We start from the raw sequence: 23,605 nt of genomic DNA, 5'->3' as shown, positions 1-23,605 counted from the left end.
GTTGCTCAAAGCATTGAAAAATTAGGCCTATCAGGAAACTGGATCTTTCAACAGGACAACGATCCTAAACACAAGTCCAAATTTGTAAGTGAGTGGCTGTTATATCAAACACCAAAACTCTGGATAACCCTCTTCAGACCCCAGACATTAATCATATCGAGCATCTGTAGGAGCACCTTGACCGAAAAATCAGACAGAAGGACATTTCAAGCAAGGACGACCTAAATAAGGCTTTGATTGAAGAATGGAGCAAAATCTCTCCAGAATTTACAAAAAAATTTTGCAGAATACATGCCCAGAAAAATAAGTGATGTCCAGAAGTCCAAAGGAAAGTAAACAAAATACTAGAATGAATATTAATTTAGTTTACGTACATAGATTTTAACTTTACAGAACTCTGTTTACTTTTTTTTGACGCGAAAAAACGAGAGTATTTTTAGTTTCTGTGAATTATTTTTGTCTGTGTTTAGTTTTTGTTTATTGACTATACTAAGGTAAGCTCTTATAATATAAGCCTTGAATTCTGTAATACAACTTTTTATTGTTGCATTAAAGACTGCGTTGTTATAAACACTTTAATATTGATAGAACTCCTGTTTACTTATTTTTGACGCTCACAGTACTTTTGACAAAGCTGAATTTTCTGTGAACAATTTGCGTAAACAAGAAACTTAAACTGAGAATACAGCAACATAGAGTTAATAAAATATTTTATAAGTGCGTGGGCAACAGCAGTATATGGTATGAAAGTTGATAAAAATTCGAAATCGTGTAAATCTATCGGTTCAGACAGAATGTATGTATACTTTGATGCTGAACGAAATAAGATCAGCTGGAATCGAGTATGTCGTAAAACATATCTTATTTACCATCACCTTCAGCCGAAATTTCGAACTTGAGAAATTCAGACTCTGCTTTGGGAATACGGCAAAACCGCTTTCTCTACTAGGACCATGCAGACGTAGTGTTGGCGTCCAGAGCATTCAAGACTGGTCCACTTCTGTACTACATATGCATAGCATTCGGCAATCCAACTATACACACACTGTTGTATTTGCAGTAAACCCGATTTAAAACTTTAACCCTTCGTTGCATGATTTAATTTCCGTGAGAATAAAAATTTTTTTGCATCATATTTTTAATGTGGGCTCTTATAAGATGACAAATTTGAAATTTTATGATTGCCGTCTTTCTAGCAACAGAGTTACGTAACATTGCATATATGTATGCAATATCATGAAGCAAATCTAATAAATTTACGAGGAGTTTAATGAATGGATATGATCTTTATTTTATTGAATAAAAGTGGACAGAAGTAAATTCATTACTTTTACAATAAATTTCAGTTTATTCTATATGAAAATTTTTGAAATAATTTCTTGATTTGCTGAAACAAATTAATTTCACGTTTTTGCACCTAACATATGCACATATGTATATCCGTCACAACTTGGTAATTTGCAAGTGACTCGAGTGCCCACCCATGTTGGCCAGTGGTCCATGTACTGCAACCGTACTTCATTTTCAGTTATAGGACCACTTCTCTATTTTTATCGGCCTATAAAGGAATCTAGCAACATCACTCTTCATGAATTTGTTATACTTTGATAGAAAGTTTGGGCAAGCGACACGTATTTTTCGGCCAAATTTCTTATCAAACCTTTAAACTGCTAGTTCTGGAGTTTTGCCACAGTAGCTTGAAATTAAAATTAACGATTTTATTATCTCTTCAGGAAACTACATATCGTCACCTGAAATGCAAATTAACGTAACAACATTTTCAGAAATTTACAGTGGCATGAATGAAACACGGAATAAAATGGAACATGAGTGAAACAAAATATTAATATTGGTTAAAACTGGTTTATATATGACCGCAGAACCAGAAAATGTTGAACATATTTAATATTACGTATATAATTTGATGTAGTGAAGCGTAATCAATAAGACACTCAATTTCGAATTTTTTGATGATACGTTATTTTGCATTTCAGGTGACGATATATATATATGTATGAAAGTTATCCACGTTTGCATATTCAAAGGTTTTGCGTGTGCTTTCTTCATCGTAAATTCTTGTCTAGAAGTTTTAAATTGGAAATTCGGATCCCACGAACTGTTCGCAGTGAGTAAATTCCACGTTTACATAGGTGGTAAAAGATGTGTAGTAATTATCATAAAAAAAACTTTTCAATTCTTTTATGGGGAAATATCCCTTAGTACTCTTATAACTATGTTGGGGCTTGATCCCAAATCAAATTCTTCAGGAAGTCTTTTGATACTGTTGTTTTCTTGGCCAGTATATATTTCGAAGTTGTAATTGTATCCAGATATACCAGCCAAAACATCAACTTTTATTTTTTTCTAATTTATTCACTGATATAGTGTCGTGTATTCATTTCATGCCTACTGTTGGCGTCCACTGTCTTCGAATATTAGGTATTTGAACAATAGACATCACAATAAATATCCGTAAAAACTTTTTCAGATCTTGTTTGCCTATATCATTCATTTTGGCTCTGACAGGTGCATAAATTTCCATGGGATCATCTGATTATCCTGCGTCTATTATAACATCAATTTCTTTAAAATTATGTATTGATGGGCTTGCTTCTCACTGATTATATTCGTATCGATATATGTATACTATATATCGAAATCAAACTTTGCTTCATCAGCTCCACTGTCATTATCAGTAAGCACCCTACAATTAAAAATTTGGCTTAAATGCATGATATTGCACATACATACATATGCAATGATACATTATAACTGTTGCAAAAATAATTCGTGTGAAGACGAATTTGTTATTTGGGCAAGAAAGTCTCCAAATTAATTGAAAATACTTACATTTTATTATACATTCTCAATAATTCACAAAAATAATGAAAATTTAGCACAGCATTTTCAATATACCAGAAAGAAGTTTACTCTTTACTACGTATATTCTCACAAACTCAGCAATATCTGTGAAACTGTACTAAAGGAGAATAGTAATAAGGTATAATTTTCATTTGGCGAAAAAATAAGCGTAAATTAAGAAACGATGTATGTATGTAGGTGCCAAATCAACGAGAAGTTAACATTGCATATATGCAATGCTATGCAACGAAGGGTTAAGACCAAACTCAACTTAGGAATCACATTTTTTTCTGATCCTAACGACCTTTGTAGACCTTTTACTAAACATCCCGGAAAGACCCATACCTAACACATTAGGCCCTAAGCTTTTACTAAGAATTCATATCAATAAATGAGACTTCTCAAATCCTCTAAACTCGTGTGAGAATCTTCAATATCTATTGAGTAGCTCTGCTAAGATTGAACCACTAGATACATACATATACTGAAGGTCGAGTATCTTACGCAGTCCATGAAATTATCATCATTCCGTGGGAAGGGAAGAACGGAAAGGAGATCCCAGATCTCAAACTAGGTAAAACACCTAAATTAGGAGTCCTTTTAACTAGTACTTGAGATTTTGAAGCTTGGCACAACTCTGCCTTCGTTTCAAGGAATGACCATGATATCCGTCGCGGATTGTTGCATCTTAATGGCAACTGGACGAAAGGAGTGATAATAGAGTTAAATGCTGGTTAATTGCACCGAAACACCAAACACCAACGAGTTTAGAGAAATGAGATAATATAAGTATATCTGCGGTGTTCTTTAAGTTGGTCGCCTTGACGTCGCGAAGGGGCTTAGGTAATATTAAGTTGCGCATCCCAAATGGAAACCAACTCTACGACTACGAACCAAGAGGGACACCTCATAATCCCCACAATGATGATGTGGATGAATAAACCATCGGTTTTACGCCCATCTCCTATTGTGGAAGTATGAGGATACCCACACCAACACCAAAATACAACAATAATTATAAACTTGACGGCTACAGATAGGACTTCGGGAACTGCTATGACATATCAGAATCCAATAACGGAAACCGATGAGGACGACGACGTCAACCAGCAGACGTTTAAGTGTACACCAAACGTACTAGCCAAAGAACGCCGGTAGTGACAGCAGAGGAAACCGCCAAATCAGGAACCAAATTGCACTGGCAGTTAAAGGAGTCATCCAAAAAAAGAAACGCTAAAAATCCCAGAATCAACTGAGGAAAGCCCAGTACCAGAGGGTAGCCTCTATACTTGGAAATATTGCCAAAGATCAGGGAGCCGATACCCAGTTAATGAGGAGGAAATCAAGCGCCTCAAATGGACAGTAAAGGAATACGAGAAGGAAGCAGTCCGAACCTAAAGTCGAAGACTCAAACCCGAGCAGTTCCCAAAAGAGGAATGGCTCAATGGCCGAAACGCAAAAAACATAGGCGGAGTGAAGGGGAAAAAAGTAACACAACAACAGCGAGACATAGAGCCAGAGACAACCTAGAGGTAGCGATTATACACGGTAACTCCTCCTCACCGAGCACAGTGCAGGAACAATGAGTGGAGATCGTAGCAGGGGCAGCAACCCTTCTCCTACCACTGCACGATTCGCAGGTGCTAACTCCGCGTCTGCTACCAGACCTAGAAATCGGAGGTGTCACCTAGCCAACGCAACCTCGTCGGAGAGACGGAGCAGCGAAAGGTCGGCATTTCAGGATGCAACAAGTCGGTCCTAAAAAAGGAAAAGCTCACAGAGGTCTGAGAGTAGACGGCTATTCAGGACTGCTTGGTAAATATGCTCTTTATGGGAGACGGATACACCGGCTCCTTCAACGGCATATACTTAAAAGGAGGTCTGCTACTGGTTGACAGAAGAGACGAGAAGTCAGCTAGCGGTTGGAAAGGTCCGAAGCTGGAGGGTTGGCAAGGTCCGGTCCTGTGCGTGGAGAGGGGTGAAGATATACCACCACTGTACAACATGACGGTATACTTTCCCCGGAGCGCAGACAAACCGTACGACTTCGCGCTTGGTTTAGTTAAGAACCAAAACGTGGGCTTAAGTACCTCGCCGTGGAAGATGATAGCGAGCAGCGTTGAGAAGACAGCCGACGCCAACTCAGGTGTGCTGGTTGCGGGTACCGCTGTGATTGTAGAAGAGCGGCAGGAGTCCCCCAACGACACCATCTCGGCTGTGCAGATTCGCCTTGGCACTACAAGGGGCTGCTCACAGGGTGGAGCACTATCCCCTCTGCTATGGAGCCTGGTAATAGATGAGCTACTTGAGTTGCGGATGACTTTGTAAAGCCTATTGTGACCTATGAACCGGTTGCTTGGGCTGCCTAGGCAACGCAGGTAGGCCTTATATTTTCAACGCTGCAAAGGCTCGCCTGTGTCTGTGCTTCAGGGGCAATGCGCACATGCTCCACTGCAGGGCTTGAAATAATGCTGGAGCTCACACCGCTGCATCTGGTGATGTTAGGAGAGGGTTTCGGCAAAGGGAAACTAATCTCGTCTCAACAGAAAGGCACTAGGGGAAAGCACACCACTGACTCTTCTTCCATGAGACGGCGTTACAAAGAGGATTAACTTCACAAAGAATTTGGAGATACTCTATAATAATATCATAAGACAAAGCGGTACCAAGCGATCCATACCAATTGGAGACTTTCCAAGCATTTTTCAGAAAGAAGTTTTTGTTATAAGTCAGTGCGTAGAAATCAACCTCCACCGCAACTATATCAATCGGCATTCCTAGCGACAGTCAAACTGCACTAAAAGCGATCTCAGCATATGAGATCAAATCGACTTTAGTAGGGGAATGCATAGAAAGGCTGAACCGCCTATCTTTATGCAGCCGGGTGTACCTAATCTGGGTGCCGGGATAAAGGGGTAGCAGAAAATGAGATAGCCGACGAACCCGCTCTACGGCAGCGTCCAAGATGATGGGACCAGAACCATGCACCGCGGTGGGGTCCCACACTCTTAAGGAGCTGCTCCGCACGGAGGAGAGAGCGGGAAGAGATCAAGCTCTCTAGGTTCAAGGATCTAATTAACCTCCTCAGTGACAAATTTCGCCTCCTCGTTCCGCTCTACACAGGGCACTGCAGGCTCAGGAAGCACTTGTCCAACATGGGCATAGTCTCTTGCGCTAATTGTCGGATCTGTACCAGGAAACACCAGCATACCTAATTCTCGAAGAAGAAGGCTTAAGGCCCTGGGTTCCATCTACATAGACAGGGATAAGATCACCTCAGTAGCGGCCAGCAGGCTCCTTGAATTATTAAGGTTGCTGGACCTTAGTGAACATATGTGATATAGGAGAGGGTACAATATACCATAGGTCGCGGTGCAATACCTCAGTAACAAATATCTATCTAGGGGTTACAGGGTCATCAAATGCGCGGACCAAGCCTCTCTGGATTTCCTAACCGACCGAAGAGACCTCGTGCTAGCATTTGGCTGCTCCTCTAAAGAAGCTAAAAAACTCCACATGTGAATCAATCTGAAAAATAAAGCGATACCAGGTATAGATGAGTGGCGGCTAATAAAGGAGGAGAAGCCAAATGAAGCAAGCAGACCAATAATAGTGGCCATTTGCGATGAGTCCTTTCGGCATTCGCAAGACAAGGATAAAGATCTTCCAAGGCGACAAAGCGACTGGCGAAGACGACACGGAAAGTGGACATGAAACAATCCAAAAATGAACCTTAACTGTATGCCTTATACAGGAACCCTGCTAAACAGCAGGAACTACAATAATTTTTACATACGTAACGAAGGTAAACCAAGGGCAAACATTCTTATCAATAAAAGTATAAATACATTTCTTTGACCAAATTACCCTACGGTAGATATCAAGGTGGTAAAAGTGGAGCAAAAGAAAAACCTTTTCTTCTTAGTCTCAGCCTACATCGCTCTTGACGAGGACATAGCACCGGCATCTCTCGTAAGACTATTCGAGGACAACAAAAAGGATGATGTCTTAATAGGGTGTGATGTCAACGCAAGGCACACCTTATGGGGAAGCTACAGTATAAACACCAGAGGTTAGTCACTCTTACAATATATTTTAAATAGCAATTTAAGTATATCCAACAAGGGCGATAAGCCGACTTTTATTTTCCCAAGCTCTGAAATGTTTTCGGGTTTGGAGGAAGTGGTGGACCTCACGATATCATCAGACACAGATAATCTCGTTGTGGATGATTGGAGGGAGTCTGATGAGCCATCCATTTCGGATAACTTTTGAATACTCTTCAGCAATCGCGAGAAATACATTAATCCTCTCAAATATCGAAACCCTAAAAGAACAGCATGGGAAAAATTTGCTAGAATAACAACAAAGGCCCTTGAAAAAGGAGGCAATAATAGTATCAGTAGTCCTCAAGAACTTGATACTGAGGTAGAGGCGATAGAAAATATCTTAACAACAACATTTAATAAATCCACTCCGCTATTAGGTCTGAAAAAGAGAAAGTCTCCTCCTTGGTGGAATAGTGATCTTAAGAACCTGAGAACACAACTAAAGAAGGCCTTCAATGAGATTTTTAGAACCAAAATCTGACAACCCTACAAAGATATCATGTAAAGATACAAAAAAGCAGTCAGGAAAGCCAAAACTGACTCACGGCGATCTTTCTGCACATCGATAGAAAGTTGCAGATAATCCGCTAGGCTGAGTAAAATGCTATGAAAAGAGCATACCAATTTTCCTTACATAAAGGGACCTCCTCTGCAATTAAATGCGCCATAAATAGTTTCTTAGCATTCAAAGCGGCAGGTCCAGATGGGATGATGACCATAATGCTGCAAAAGCCAGAAGTTCAAAGGCTGGAAAATATATACACAGTGAGCATGCAACTGTCTTACATCCCAAGAAGTTGGAAAATAATTGAAGTGGTGTTCCTACCAAAACCAGACAGAAGGACACGATAATGCTAAAGATTTAAGACCTATAAGTCTCACATCTTTTATGTTGAAGGTACATGATCAACCGAAACTGCCCTTCACGAAGTGATAAGTGAATGAAATATTACTCCAACTAAACGGTGGAGGGGTGAAAGCAGTAGCATATGCAGATGATATAGTGTTGTTGGTATCAGTCATGTTTCCTTCAACAGTGAGTGAAATTATGGAAAGATCACTACGCAAGTTACACCTATGGGCTAACAACAATGGACTAGTTGGTCTTCTGCTTTACTGGCGTAGACACCGCTTACGCGATTATAGCTGAGTTAACAACAGAGCGCCAGTCGTTTGTTCTTTTCGCTACCTGACGCCAATTGGATATTCCAAGCGAAACCAGGTTCTTCTCCACCTGGTCCTTCTAACGGAGTGGAGGTCTTACTCTTCCTCTGCTTCCCTCGGCGGGTACTGCGTCGAATACTTTCGACATTACCTAGCTAGCGTAGCCGCCGTCTTTTAATTCGCTGAACTACAGCTCCTTTTCGTGCTATCGAAAGCAGCTTGAAATCGACGAAGAGAGGGTGTGTGTCGATTTTCTTTCACGGGACTTTTCCAAAATTTGGCGCATGGCGAATATCTGGTCAATTGTTGATTTTCCAAGTCTAAAGCCACACTGATAAGGTCCAATCAGTTTGTTGATGGTGGGTCAGGCGGGTAATTGCTATTCGAACTTCGTCATGATCGGCTAGTGGAACGTCTGCTCCATCGCCTTCTCCTGGCGTTGTATGTTCACTGCCATTCAGCAGCTTGAAGAAGTGTTCCCTCCATAATTTAAGTATGCTCTGGGAGTCGGTGACTAGATCACCTTTAGGGGTTCTACAAGAGTATGCTCCGGTCTTGAAACCTTCTGTAAGTCACCACATTTTTTCGCAGAATTTTCGAGCATTACGCCTGTCGGCCAGCTTATCAAGCTCTTCATACTCACGCATTTCGGCCTCCTTCTTTTTCTGTTTGCAAATGCGTCTCGTTTCCCTCTTCAACTCTCGGTATTTGCAAAATCATTTCCAATATTGAAAGTTGACGGAAGTGAAATGATGCAATTTATTTAATTTAATTTCACCACGCAGATGCAGATGATGAAATTAAATTATATTAATGTCGCTGATTAAACTAATTACAAAATAAAATGTATGCTAAATCTTCAAACAAAATATAGATTAATGCTAATAAGGTCCAAAAATTGTGGTTAAAAATATGAGCCCGTTAATATACTTAATAAAGCTATTTAGTACTCTTATTAATATTCACTCATTTAAATATAAGTATAGTACTCGGATAATTAAAATTATATAACTGCAAAATGAAATAGAGGATGTAAATATTCAAACTTGCTGTGGTTAAAATTAACAAAATATTAAATAAAGCTTTAAGTTAGTACAGGACCTAGTACATGTTAGGTCTAATGAGAGTTTTGAGATGAAGTTCCGTACTTTCTCTTTGAGAAATGTGTACCGGAAGATCTTTTTGGGTAAAGATGTTCGCTAAATGTAGGCACAGTTCACCCCTCTTATTGTGAAAGAATTAAATAAATGAAAAACATGTAGAAATATGGAAAAAATAGGAAAACTCATAAACATAATAGCTTCTATTTTAATATCAAATTAGTTTGTGTTAATTTAGAATGTTATAGGGGTTTTCAATAGGGCACTAAAAATGTAGACCGATAGGGACAGCAAACGACGCCATATTTTTCCGCTCTTTTGATATTTTTCTTCAGTAAGGGGATATCAATGAAATTCTTCATTCCTGTGAAAGTACATGGTTAAAAAGTAATTTCTTTCATTCCGTATGGACGAGATCGGTATCAAAGACGACGAACGCATTGGACCTCCAAAGAGGTTGTTACAGACGAAAAAATCTAATTTCGGGTGCAACCGAACATTTTATACTCTTGCAGCTTACGAGGTTCGAAGTTAGCAAAACTTTTTATTATACTACGTAAAATATTTTCCTTATTTCTTTAATGTTAGGTTGATAAAAAGAAAATATTTCAGTATTTTATTAAGATTTCTTACATATTAACCGATACATGCGGTATAAGCTCATCCGGAAGTTCGCAAATATCTATATTAGGTATATGGAGACTAAGGTATGTATTGGCCTGATTTTAATCTTTTTTGGAACAAAGAATGCTGTCACAAAAATTGTCTTCCTGAATTTGAACACTAAACCTCACAGATTGGCCGATATATTCGGGAAAAAATTTGCCATATCCATTGGGGTCCACATATTTTGTGTCACTTTTAGTAGTTTCAAACATAATCGGTATATAGGGAAGAGGCCTGGTTATTTTTGGATTTTACATATTTTCAGCAGTATGAATAAATGCTAAAGAGCCTTCTTTGGTTGATTTACCTTCAGTAGTTCGGAAGATGTGTATATGCCACGCCCATGTTTAAACGTGTTTTGCCCACCACCCTTGCTAATGAGATCTTTTGTACTAAATAACAGTTTTGTATCTTAATTTAGTGCTTAATTATGCCATTTTATAAGTTTCCGTTCAATGGGGTTTTGTAGATGTGGCTTTGGCCTTTATATATATATATATATATATCTCATTAAATATTTCGATTAGTTTTAGATTTTAGGTGAAAAATATACCGAATAACTATAAACTGAAGGAGCTCAAAAGCTTTCGGCCCAACAGTGAAAGAAACTTGGTTTTTAATGTGGGGGAACTTTAGGAACTAAGTATCAGCCATGTCACAAATCGAACATCGCACCCATCGTACGAAAAGTGTTTCCTTTTATAAATATAATAGAAGTATGGCTTTCCGGAACAAAAAGCTGTGTTATTAAAAGAAATTATCTAACGAGCCTGGTATATACATACATATATACTACACCCACATATTATTATTATGTCCTTCAATTTTTATCAAATTTTACTAACGATTATTGCTTTTGAGAAATATTAAAAAGTATAATATGCTCATCATATTTCAAATGGATCAAATGTGTAAGCTAATAAAATTCTGTATAACTGCTGCTGAAAAATAGCACTGGTTTACAGCAAAAATGTTCCATGAACGCCACTATCCAATTTGTATGTGAAATGGCTCGCTGATTTCGAAAATCGAGTTAATTTTTTTTTATGGATACGTTTTTGAGATATTTGCAATTTACCGTTATTCGACCAAAAAAAAAAGGTGTCTTCATTTAATCATGTATATCTCACTGACCAGTTGAGCAATCTTACTGCAAATTATAGAAAATAAAAGTGAATGAAATTTCCTAAAAATATTGTCTACTTCATTTTTCCATAGGCCTTATAATTTCTGAGAAATTGATTAATAACTTCGTGTTTTTAAATTTTTTTATGAAAAATTAAAAAAAAAAATAAACTTTGGCAAGGAAAAAATTTTAAAACAAAAGATATTTTTAATTTTTTTTTTATTTTATATGAAGTCCTATTTCTTTATGAAAAACTAAGCTACCAACGAACAAAATCCATGGATAAATAGGAAAGTTGTACATGATCAAAGAAATATATCCAAGTCGCGCAAAGTCAATGTATTCGTATATGCGTATGTAGTGTGTAAAGTAGGGGTGGGCGCTGTTTCTGTTAAGTAAAAAGTCAATTTTCATGTCGTTTTTAGTTTTTATAAACTCATTTATTTATACATTATTAGTAATATATATTAAAACAATGTGTTATTTTTGTCTTAAATGATTATGTGTTTTGTTTTGTCGTTTATTTAGTTTAGGATCGGTTTCTCTTATGAGAAACCAACAGTAGTCACCCATCATACCGACGTCCCAGAAACCTTGGTATCGATTCTCAATTAATTTCATTTGCTGGTGAAACCTTTCGCCATGCTCGTCACTGAAGAAACGATCATTTCGAAGGAATCCCACGCTGCTGCCTCAACTGGTGACAATAGTCCTTTGAATTGGTCATTATTTATCAACTTTTTTATTTGGGGTCCAACAAATATACCTTCCTTTATCTTGGCCTGGGAAATATTTGGGAAAAAATTTTGCAAATAATTGAATGCTTTGCCTTCTTTGTCCAACGCCTTAACAAAATTTTTAATGAGGCCGAGCTTGATGTGCAATGGCGGAAGAATGATTTTTTCCTTCTTTACAAGTGGGATGTATTTGATATTATCCACACCAATTGTAAATTCAACTCTTTCCGGCCAATCCTTAATGCAATAGTGGTCTTTACGAGCTCGGCTATCCCATTTGCAGAGAAAGCAGCAGTGTTTTGTGTAGCCACTTTGTAGACCGCATAACATTCCAACGACTTTAAGATCGGCACATATTTTCCAATCATGCTCTTCATATTTGATGAATTTTAACAATTTCTCCATTACCTCGTATGTTTCCTTCGTGTTTACTGCATGCGCGATCGGGATCGAGGGCTTTTTGTTGCCATTATGCAGTAATACGGCCTTCAAGCTCAGTTTATTGCTGTCTATGAACAATCGCCACTCCTCGGAATCATATGGTTGACCAAACTCTTTGAATAACCCTGGAATGTCTTTGCAATAGCATACATTGTCTTCCTTCGTATAGTGTTTGGCAAATGGTTCGTGACGATTTCTATAATATGTCACCTTAACATGGGGTGACACGAATTGAAATTGTTGCATACGAGAGGCATGTAGCTCAGCTTTTTCCTTGGATAATTCCAAATCTCTAATCCAATCGTTTAGTTGCGCTTGTGATAGAACTTTCAAGGGGCATTTATCCTTATATATAGCTTGATCGCGAAAAAATAAAAAAAGGCAAAACCTACCTAAACAAAAGTTCCTTTATATTAACGAGCCGGGAAAAGAAAATACTACCTGCTATGTTGGCCTTGAAAAAAATAATGGATTTACCAAGATACATATGTGTGTGCATATAGGTATGCATGTTTGAATTAAATTTATTTGCATTAGGAATTTTCCGCAACTAATTACCCTTCGAAAATCTGCCTGTATACCTACACACATGACTACAGGGGTTTCGAACCTAACACCTCTAGCTTACGGTGCAAACTACCTACTACAATAGTATTTGAGTATTACTGTTCTAAAAGTATTATTTGATTTTTTTTTAAATGAATAACGTTATTAGTTTATTCTAATGATATTCGAAAACAATCCCACCCCTACTTTACACACTACATACGCATATACGAATACATTGACTTTGCGGGACTTGGATATATTTCTTTGATCATGTACAACTTTCCTATTTATCCATGGATTTTGTTCGTTGGTAGCTTAGTTTTTTACAAAGAAATAGGACTTCATATAAAATAAAAAAAAAATTAAAAATATCTTTTGTTTTAAAATTTTTTCCTTGCCAAAGTTTATTTTTTATTAAATATTTCATAAAAAAATTTAAAAACACGAAGTTATTAATCAATTTCTCAGAAATTATAAGGCCTATGGAAAAATGAAGTAGACAATATTTTTAGGAAATTTCATTCACTTTTATTTTCTATAATTTGCAGTAAGATTGCTCAACTGGTCAGTGAGATATACATGATTAAATGAAGACACCTTTTTTTTTTGGTCGAATAACGGTAAATTGCAAATATCTCAAAAACGTATCCATAAAAAAAAAAATTAACTCGATTTTCGAAATCAGCGAGCCATTTCACATACAAATTGGATAGTGGCATCCGTGGAACAAAAAACAAATTCAAATTTGTGATCCAGTGATATTTAAAGTAACTGTGATATGAAACGGATATTGTTAGAAATTTCTAATTGTAAGAAACATTGAGTTATAATATCATAAAGCCGTATTTAAACAGAATTGTTACTCTATGGTTTTGTTATTTTAAGTTATTGTTGAGCATTAGAGTACACGTTGAGCAACAAGACTCAAAAGTTATCTTTTCTTTTACTATCTTCGTACATTTTCAATTTTTACTCGCACATAGCACCTCCTCTCTACGGTATGATCTAGTGTTTGCTGAGTTTAAAACCTTTTTCCTGCGTTCTACAGTTAACTCGGTCCAGTCAACTTGTGAGCGCGTCAGTTTTTAGACATTGACTAGCTAACTTCCACAGATCTCTCCGCTTGTGCATATCAGTGATCCCAATTGTTTTAGCGTTGTTCGTTTTTTTAGTTTATTTGTGATGCTTTTGTGCCAAAATTGCGGTTGTGTGTAATAAAATTTGTTCATACAATATTTAAGTGATGTACATATGTAATTAAATATTTTGGTGTATCGTTTCTAAATTTAAACAAACAAAAGTTTTCGTTTTAATGTGCAAATAATTATTTTTAATAAAAATCATTTCAATTTGCGAAAGGGTGCAATAAACTAAAAATAAAATCTTCGGTAAAAGGTAAGCCGAAAAATGTTAAGTACAGTAATGGGTACAGCAATGGCACTAGTTATATAATATTTTAGCGAACATAATACGTCATGACAATTTAATGATAACAAATTATACTTTGAATTTTATATTTTAAACAAAACTCTGATAAGGACAGCGAAGACTAAAGTAAAAAATGGAGAAAAGTTAAACAAAAAGGCGATTTATACGAAAGAAAGAGATTTTGACAATTTCCTGCAGTTACTTTTTCAAAGTTCGTTTCGAAGCAATGTATGTACATACATTGGTTCGTGACATCATGAACAAAAGAAGAGAATGCTTTGTTTACAATTACTATGTATGCAATTTTGACATTTCGTATCGCTGAGGACGCTGGGTGTCACTTTTTTGCCTCTATCTTTCTTATTTAATGAAGCTTACGTCCTTCCTAGATGCTTGTCGAACTTATTTTCCCATTTGCCTATTGATATTATGCGACTCCGAAGGGATAAGAGGGTTTTATGAAATTGGTTTTTAATACTAAAATAGATTTGTAGGCTTGCAGATGTCGACCGGTACTGAAACACTACTTAAAAAAGTTCTCTTGGTTTTAGATTCATATCTTAAATAAACCTTCAAAGAAAGGTAGGTCCAAATATGGGGAAAAGAATTTAATAGGATAATCAGATTCACCAAGGGAGACAAGAATTTCCAATCTTCTTAATTCATATAAAATAAAACTCCGTATGATTATTTAAATACATACATACTATATATGTATATCAATTACGCTATAATCTAATTGTAATTTTCGGATTCATAAGTCTGAAGTATTTATGTAATTATTCAATTATGAATTAATATTCTACTCACGACTAGGCTAAAATTGGTTATTGCTTTTTATGGCATTATACAATAATTAATTTAGGTGTAGATTTACTATTTATGTTACTGGGTTTCTGGGGAGTACCGAACCTTAGTCAATATCAGTTGGAGAGTTAATCTAGTTTATATTGAAAATTTGAAAACCTAACTTCTGTGCTGGAGGTGATTGCCATATTCTTTTCCAATGATCCACTTATTACTGTAGTTTATTTACATATGAAAATGACGAGATAGATAAAGAATACGAATGGTTTTGGAATTGAATGATTTCAGTTGCAATAGTAGGTGGGCTTATGCCTACTATAGGTTATGGAGAATTGCCAAGGAAAAGTGTTTTCTTATAGAACATATTTTTCTCGTATTTTTAATGTGAAAAAGAGTCGAAAGAAGAATAAATGTTAACTTCTGTTGCACCGCGCTTTAATAAAAAAAAATTATTCGGGTATTGTAGTAATTCTTTGGATAACAACCCATGCTAAATTTCGTGAAAATATATAAAAAAATGTTTCCATAAAAGAACTTGATTTTGATCGTTCAGTTTGTATAGCAGCTTTCGATCTCAACAATTTGTTCGGGTATTCTAACATATTACGTTGTCAAAAAAGGCTTGCGGTATTTTTATTGAATTTTTTATTTTTATTGAAATTGAAATGAATTTTTGATGGCTCATGCCCAGCTCTTGACCGATGCTACGGCTGCTACTATGCCGGTCTCTTTCGACCAATTCAGAGATTTTATCGCAATTTTTGACGACAGGTCTTCCGGAGCGTGGCGGTTCTTCGACCTTCTTTCAGCGCCAACTAGCAAAATTACCGCAAGACTTTTTTGACAACCAATAGCTTTGGATAATACCACATGCGAAATTTCATAAAGATATGTTGTTAGATAAAAGTGTTTTTCATACAAGAATTTGATTCTGACCATTCAGTTCTTATGGTAGCTATATACTTAGTGATCCGATATTGTTTTTCACAAATCAGCAGCTTTTGGAGAGAAAATAATGTGTGCAAAATTTCAGAGCGATATTTCGAAAACTGAGGCAACACAGGCCGTCACGCTTATCATTTATATCTATATATTATAAAGTCTCCGACGTTTCCATCTGGGCGTTTCAAATTTCGTAGCAAAGTTAACATACCCAGTTCAGTGAAATTATCGTGTATATTTGTCGTTATGTTCAGATAATGTTATTAACGTGCTTTTTCTTCCACTTAGTTTCAAAAAATTTTCACACATTTTGAATAAACTAAACGTTTAAAAAAGGTTAAATAGGGTATATTGGGGTAAGAAAAGGTCAGGGCTGATTGCACATAAGGGTAGAATTGACCCGATTTTACCTTTATTTTGGCATTACTTCATATTATTAATAGAAAAATATGTTCTCTGAGTTTCTTTAAGCTCCCTCACATACCACCACCAACACTTATGTAAAGGATAAAGTCAAGTAGATGTTTGAAAATCCTGAATATAGTTAATTAGGATCTGGAGAAAATTTTCAACCACTTTTTATCAATTTTAGGTAAAAATATTCACCGTTAGGAGCAAAACATGTACACTCAATTTAATTAGGAAATTTTTTTTTCGCCCTAATCAATCGAATATTATTCAAAAATATAGTCCCGAAGTTTCATCGGTTGACTCCGAATATTTTCGAAAAAATAGGCCCTAGAACCATTACTGTTCATACAGCAGTTTATCCGGAAAACTTTGAGGCTCGTTCCTCGAAGCTAGCTTTTTTCATCCGGCCATCAAAATTTCGAGCGAGTTATTTAACCGATTTACTTGAAATAAAGCGTATTTTATAGACAACTTTATAGACAATACGCGATAGAACGCTTTTCCGAGGAAAATGGCATTTTGACAGTTGTTTAAGTATTTCGATCTCGAAAAACTCAGGTAAAAATGGCACTTTTTACAAAATCCCAGCCTACATCCCCGATTTTCTCAAAACTCCTCTACTATGCACTTGATAAAAGCTTCCAGATTAAAAAAAAAACGGATAAGAAGAACCAGGAAGTTGACGGCCGCAAAAAAATGTCAATCAACGGGATCGTTAATATTTCCGTCATTTTGTTTTTTTTTTACACAAAATAATTTTTATTTTGATAAACAATTCGAAATACTTCCTTTGGTTCACATATTCGGTATTTGAGGGTTTGAACAGTTGTGGTTCGATTTAGATAATTTTTGGTCATGAGGTGACACGCCTCAAAGGAACTATTGGCGCAAAGTTGAATCCTCATAGATTGATTTCTTGATGAATTCTACGCTGGATGGTGTTATATAGGAAGTAGGCGAGTTTTTTTTTGTCTGATTTCTGCATTTCGCACCATAATGTAGGAATGTCTGGATAATATTACTTACCGAATTTGATTGAAATTTGTCTAGTTGGTCTTGATATATATGTTTTCACCTAAATGTGGACAGTGCCACGCTCATGCCCCAAATTTGATACCGGCTTCTATAAAGCCCTCTCGTGTCTATCGTATTTTAGATATGGCAGTTTATAGCTTTCAGATAAATGGTATTTTGTTATTGTGGTAAAAGTCCGATTAAGACCATCTCCTCCTCCCCGGATGCCAAGGAATTAAATTGTCTCGTCATCCTGATCATTTATACTTGTATATATATAATTCCATATCGATTAGTTTTACGTGATACAAATAACCGTTAGGTGCAATCCCAAAATGTAACATTCTGCTGCAGAGTATAATAGTTTTGTTATTATACTCTGCAGCAGAATGTTACATTTTGGGATTGCTTTTTACAGTATGTAAGTTTGTCGCAATTTTGCTTTTATAATTAATTATTTTAATATTCAGATATCTGAAAATAATTAACTGCAAGATAGATAAGTAGGAATATAGATAAATAAGTTCCAGCATTAATTATATAATGTTCTTTAAGTTTAATACTGTAATCGTAAATATTGCATTCACATTTTGAACAAAGGCATTTCCGAAAATGACCGGACAAATTTTGACATTTATGGTCTCTAATATAAGAACTTTATGGACTCTAATAGGCATCAACAAATAAAACTAAGAATCGATAAAAACTGCTTTGACTAGACTTAAATACAATTGTAATACTATATTATCTGATAGCATCTGATTAAATAACCTCTAGAGTCGATATGATTTATTTTATTGTATTTTGTCTGTGACTTTTGCTAGATATATTATTCACTTCTCCAATCATATATTCATTTAAATTGCATTAGGGGGTTAGATACCTTATACCCGATTATACCGTATTGTATAAGAACAACTGGAAAACGGATATCTACATACTATATTCTGTAGTCCATTCCGGAGTAGAATTTAAGGACTAAATACGCTACCAAAATACTCTGTTAGTTATAACGGAAAATCTGTGAAATGTGAGGATTTAATTTTTGTGTGTAGAGTAACGAAGTTCAAATAAAAGTTATTAGTAATGTTATTAAAAAACAATAATTGTTCTAAAAACTGCTGTTGTTGTAACAGTATCAAAAAATAAACATCGGCTTCTGATTTTCTATCTGTGCACGTGTATTACGTCTCATACGTTAAATATGGACAGGTAAAAGTCAATCGAGTCAATTCTTTATTACTTTTTGGAATAGTAAAACAAGTACGTATAGTATAGTGCATTATATCTCGTATAGTTCTCTACGTCCTCAAGTGAAGAGTATTTGAGCCATAAAAGTTATAAAGAAGAAATATTTTTTAGGCAGATTGCGTATCTTTGAGTGAATGGGCGCGCGTGCGATACTATATACTATATATTATATATTGTGAGTAGTAACTAGTTAGTTCATACTTATGTACACTTCCAAGCAGAGAGTGTGAATGTTTGGCGAAATTGTGAATTAGTCTCAGGCGTCATAAGCATGCTGAAATTAGACACTTGCTGTGTATTTGCGATTGCTTTTATTTATGGCAATTGTTTATTTTTTTTGTTTTTCACTGTCTGCATTTAATTGCAGTTACTTATGAGCACTTTACCTGTTGCTCTTTGTTTTTCGACGGTGTAGATAAAATTATTCTTCACACATATGTATATACATGCATACATACGAGTAGGTATGGTATGTATGTATATATAAGTAATTTTATTCTCGACATTGCTACTTTCACCGCAAGTTATGAGTTAAATAATTAATATGCGCAAAACCTCAAGGAGGTAAATATTATATAATTTTTGATACATGAGTATAGAATAATTATATTTGCACGGATGTATGTATGTGTGTCATTGCCTTTGATTGTTCGTAATAATTAAAGTTTTTTGAATTTATATTCAAAGGCAAAGTAGTAGAACCTTTCGAGTTTATTCACATAGCATATATAATAATAAAAAAAATCTAAAGGTAGATTGTATAAAACATTGGAGTCTTATTTAAAAAATAGAAAATTTATGGTAAAAGTGGGAGATTTCATATCTGGTGAACGACAGATAAGTGCTGGTGTACCCCAGGCCAGTGTTTTAGGCTCAACACTATACATCATATATACAGCAGATCTTCCAAGAGCTAATAATGTATTAACTTCAACTTTTGCGGATGACACAGCTATAATGAGCCGTAACAAATGCCACATTTTAGCATCACGACTATTAGCGAAGCATTTAAGTTCTGTCGAAGAGTGGCTAGCGAACTGGCGTATAAACATGAAGGAACAGAAGTGTAAGTATACATATTACATTTTCGCTAAGACCAAAGATGTGCCCGGCAGTGAAAATAAACAATATTTTAGTACCCCAAGCGAACGAAGTAACATATCTTGGTATTCACCTAGATAGAAGGCTCACGTGGAGAAAATCATCTCTAGTAAAATAACATTTATGGAGATTAGCGCTGCAAATTAAAATTGGCTTTTAAATAAAAACTCCAAACTTAGCCTAGACAACAAAGTGCTTTTATATAATGCGGTCGTAAAGCCGATTTGGGTGTATGGCATTCAACTGTGGGGTACCACCTGTGCAACTAATATTGAGATATTACAAAGAATTCAATCAAAAATGCTTAGAACAATCACGTGTTCACCATGGTACATGCGTAACGAAAATATCCATAAAGACCTTGGTATTAAATATATATCTAAACTCCGAGATCACCCAAACCCTTTGGCTAATGCTTTGGTACATTCCTGCTTATCAAACACGACTTAAAAGAAGAGATATGCCTGCGTATTAAAGAGCGACGTATCACTAAAACAGCTCAATCACTTGCTTGAGCCTGTCTAGTTTTTAATTAGATTTAAGATTTTATAACTTTTTGTTGGGCTTTAAGAAAGATCAGATCCAATAAATAAAATAAATTTGAAAAAAAAAATATATATAATACTTACGATGGGTTAATTAAATTATTGTCTCCAAATTTATCACTTTATTGTTTATTTATTTATTTATTTTTTTTTGGTTTTGATATAACATTGAAGGAATTACATTTTGTACAACTAAACCAAGATTAACCTTGCTGAGATAAAGTGAACCTTTTGCATTTTACTCTGTACCAGAAGTATCGCCGTACGTCCCCCGTTTGATAATAAGGGATGACAGTGTTCAGATTTCTGAACAGTTCTTAACGGCTACAATTGTAAATGAGATAAATCTGTATAGAAACGGATCTCATATGTCAAATATTTATATACATTATCGCTTACACATAAAAATACAGTCATAAATATAAATATGTACAAATACCCATTTCGGGTATTGTTTATGTTACATGGTATAGGGTTGTTTTCAAGTGCACATGCACATTTGTATTCAATTGCCTAAATGCATATCTTAAGTCAATATGTTATCATAAGTAAATATGTTTGTTTGTTAATTGTTGAGTGCATACGTATTGCATATAAATGCATACGTGCCTCATATAAATGTATGCAGTGTAAAGGATCGCAAATGATCCTAAACTAATAGTAGATAAGAAATAGTTGTGTATGCCGTTGAGAACACTTATGTTTAAGATATGTGTACATACTGTCGGTATGTACAGTAGATTAGTATTAAGTAAGTTATGTGTATGTACTCTGCATGTGGTGCATACACGAATTAGGATAAGAAATTCTATAAATAAAGGAGCTCTGGGCAACCAGAGCTGAGTACTATTTTACATTCCGAACCCAACGCGTTTAATTTAACATTTTGGTGACCCCGACGTTTTTAATCACGCGAGTGAGTATTTATAAAAAAAAAAAAGAAAATTCTAAAAGTTTGTCTTTATAAAAAAAATAAAAATAAAATTTTGTGAAAAGTGAAAAGTGGTGTTTGAAAAAGTGCATTTAAAAAAAAAAAAATAATAATAATAATATATATATATATATACATACATATATTATATTAATAATAAAAAAAACGAAGTGAATTAAAAAAAAAAAAAAATTTTTTTTTCAAATTTACAGCTTTGTACGAGTATCAAGGTAAGAACATTTTTCATTTTTTTATATTCATATACAATTATTTTTTTTATTTTTGGTAAAATGGAGAACCAAATTAAATTAGCAGAAGAACTGCAAAAACTTCATTTTAAGTCCATGAGTATGGATATAAATGAAGATTTGTTAAATTTGGAAAAACTCCTAGATACTTTGGACAAAAAATGGGCAGAGTTTCAACGAAACCATTTAGAATTGTCCAAAGATCCCAAAAACAAAAAAGACAATTATTTTAAAACGGACGTAGAAGGGTCGGTAGGCACGCTTTATTTGACAGCGCACGCCAAGTTAAGCGAATTGATCGCTATTATTAGAGAAAATAGTGCTCCCAGGAAAGTGGAATGCCTTCCAAATCCTGGTTTAGTTCGCAGGCTTCAATTCTTATTAACAGAATTAGAAAAGAATATTGAAGACTGCGAATTAAACGAAATAGTCTCTCTAGACAGTATAGAGAGACTAATAGAAAAAACTCGTGATACTGTGCTTGAATTTATTAGCCAGCACGAAAATGAAGAGTTAACTTGTAAATTCTATGATTTAAGAAATAGATTTTACAAACTTAAATTAAAATCTATTAGCAAAAAAAATGCTACCAATTTCACGTTGCCTCAAGTTGACATTCCGATTTTTTCAGGAGATTACGCTCAGTGGCAAACTTTTAAAGAATTGTTCGAACAGCTAGTAGTCTCTCAAAATGTTTCAGATACGTATAAAATGTGTATTTTAAAAACAAAATTAAGAGGTTCGGCTGCAAGTTGTATTGCAAATCTGCCTTCAACCTCAACAAATTTTTCAGTTGCCTGGAACCTTCTTAATGAAAAATTTACCAATAAGAGGTTACTCGCCAATACTTATTTTAAACAAATTTTAGATGCACCAGTAGTGACTGAGACTGCTTTTAGTGTACGAAAATTTCAAGAAAAAATTTCTGAAAGTACACAAGCATTGGAAAGTCTCAGTTTGTCTGCAGATAATTTGTTGCAAGCTTTATTAAATTATACGCTTGTGCAAAAATTAGACAACAATTTAAGACTTAGGTATGAAAATTCCCTTAAAAACCCTAAGGAAATACCTACCTTAAATTCACTACAATCGTTTCTGATTCATGAAGGGAATGCACTAGAAGCAGCACAAGCTTCAAAAACATCACCAATATTTCAAAATGCAGAATTTAAATGCATAATGGGATGTAATACTTCACATAATATATTTCATTGTTATAAATTTAAAGCCCTTTCACCACAGGATAAATGGGATGCAGTAATTAAACACAAATTATGCACCAAATGTCTTAAAACAGGGCACAATATAAAGGAATGTACAGGCGAAAGTTGCCTCACTTGTCAAGGAAACCATCATTTATGGCTCCACAAAGACAAATCTTTTAAACCTAAAAGCACATTGATCAAAAATACTAAAAATGCGGAATTAAAAAATGATTCTAAACATATCCTGCTAACCACAGCAATTGTTGGTATAAAAAGCAGTGATGGAAAAATTATAAAGGCACGTGCTTTATTAGATAATGGGTCTCAAGTTCACCTCATAACTAAAGAACTGAAAAATAAATTAAAGCTACCTTCTAGGAAAGAGTCTATGACTATTGAAGGAGTTGGTCGAAGTAATATAAATACAAATGAAAGAGTTTATCTTCATTTAAAATCATTAACAAATCATTTTGAAGCAAATTTAGACACCGTTGTAGTGCAAAAGATTGTGTCGAATGTGCCCACAGAATACATACAAGTTAAAACAATTCCAGAAAATATAAAGCTGGCCGACCCTTCATTTAATTTCCGGGTAAGATTGACTTACTATTAGGTGCGGACATATTTTTTGATTTGATAAAAGAAGAAAAAATAACTATTGAAAATATGAATTACAAACTCCAGAACAGTGTGTTTGGATGGTTGATATATGGATCAACTAACATAAGCTCAAAATTAGCTCACTGTGGGGTTTTAACACATATAGATAAAAAGCTAGATAATCAACGAAAAAAGTATAGGAAAATAGAATCCTTGGAAAAATGTGTTAATAAAACCAAAAAAGAAACACAGTACAAGAAAAATTTTCGTAATAATTTAAAATTTCCTGCAGATAGAAAATTTACTGCAGATTTTCATTTCGAAAAGAAAAATATAAACTTAGGAGATTCTTCTTCACAAACAAAAGG

General features: G+C 35.0%; 1 protein-coding gene across 1 annotated transcript in view; it reads left to right on the top strand.

Annotated features, from left to right (window-relative positions):
- Window positions 1-13,821: 13,821 nt before the first annotated feature.
- The window catches only part of LOC105225249 (cationic amino acid transporter 3), a 44,308-nt gene continuing 34,524 nt past the window's right edge, over window positions 13,822-23,605 (top strand). The window contains exon 1 of the mRNA XM_029549780.2: window positions 13,822-14,149. The gene's annotated coding sequence lies outside the window, so the exon portion shown is untranslated. The remainder of the gene's footprint in view (window positions 14,150-23,605) is intronic.

Source organism: Bactrocera dorsalis, chromosome 5 (assembly GCF_023373825.1).
Source record: "Bactrocera dorsalis isolate Fly_Bdor chromosome 5, ASM2337382v1, whole genome shotgun sequence".
Classification (NCBI taxonomy): Eukaryota; Metazoa; Arthropoda; class Insecta; order Diptera; family Tephritidae; genus Bactrocera; species Bactrocera dorsalis.
This window is presented reverse-complemented; position numbering and strand designations above follow the sequence as displayed.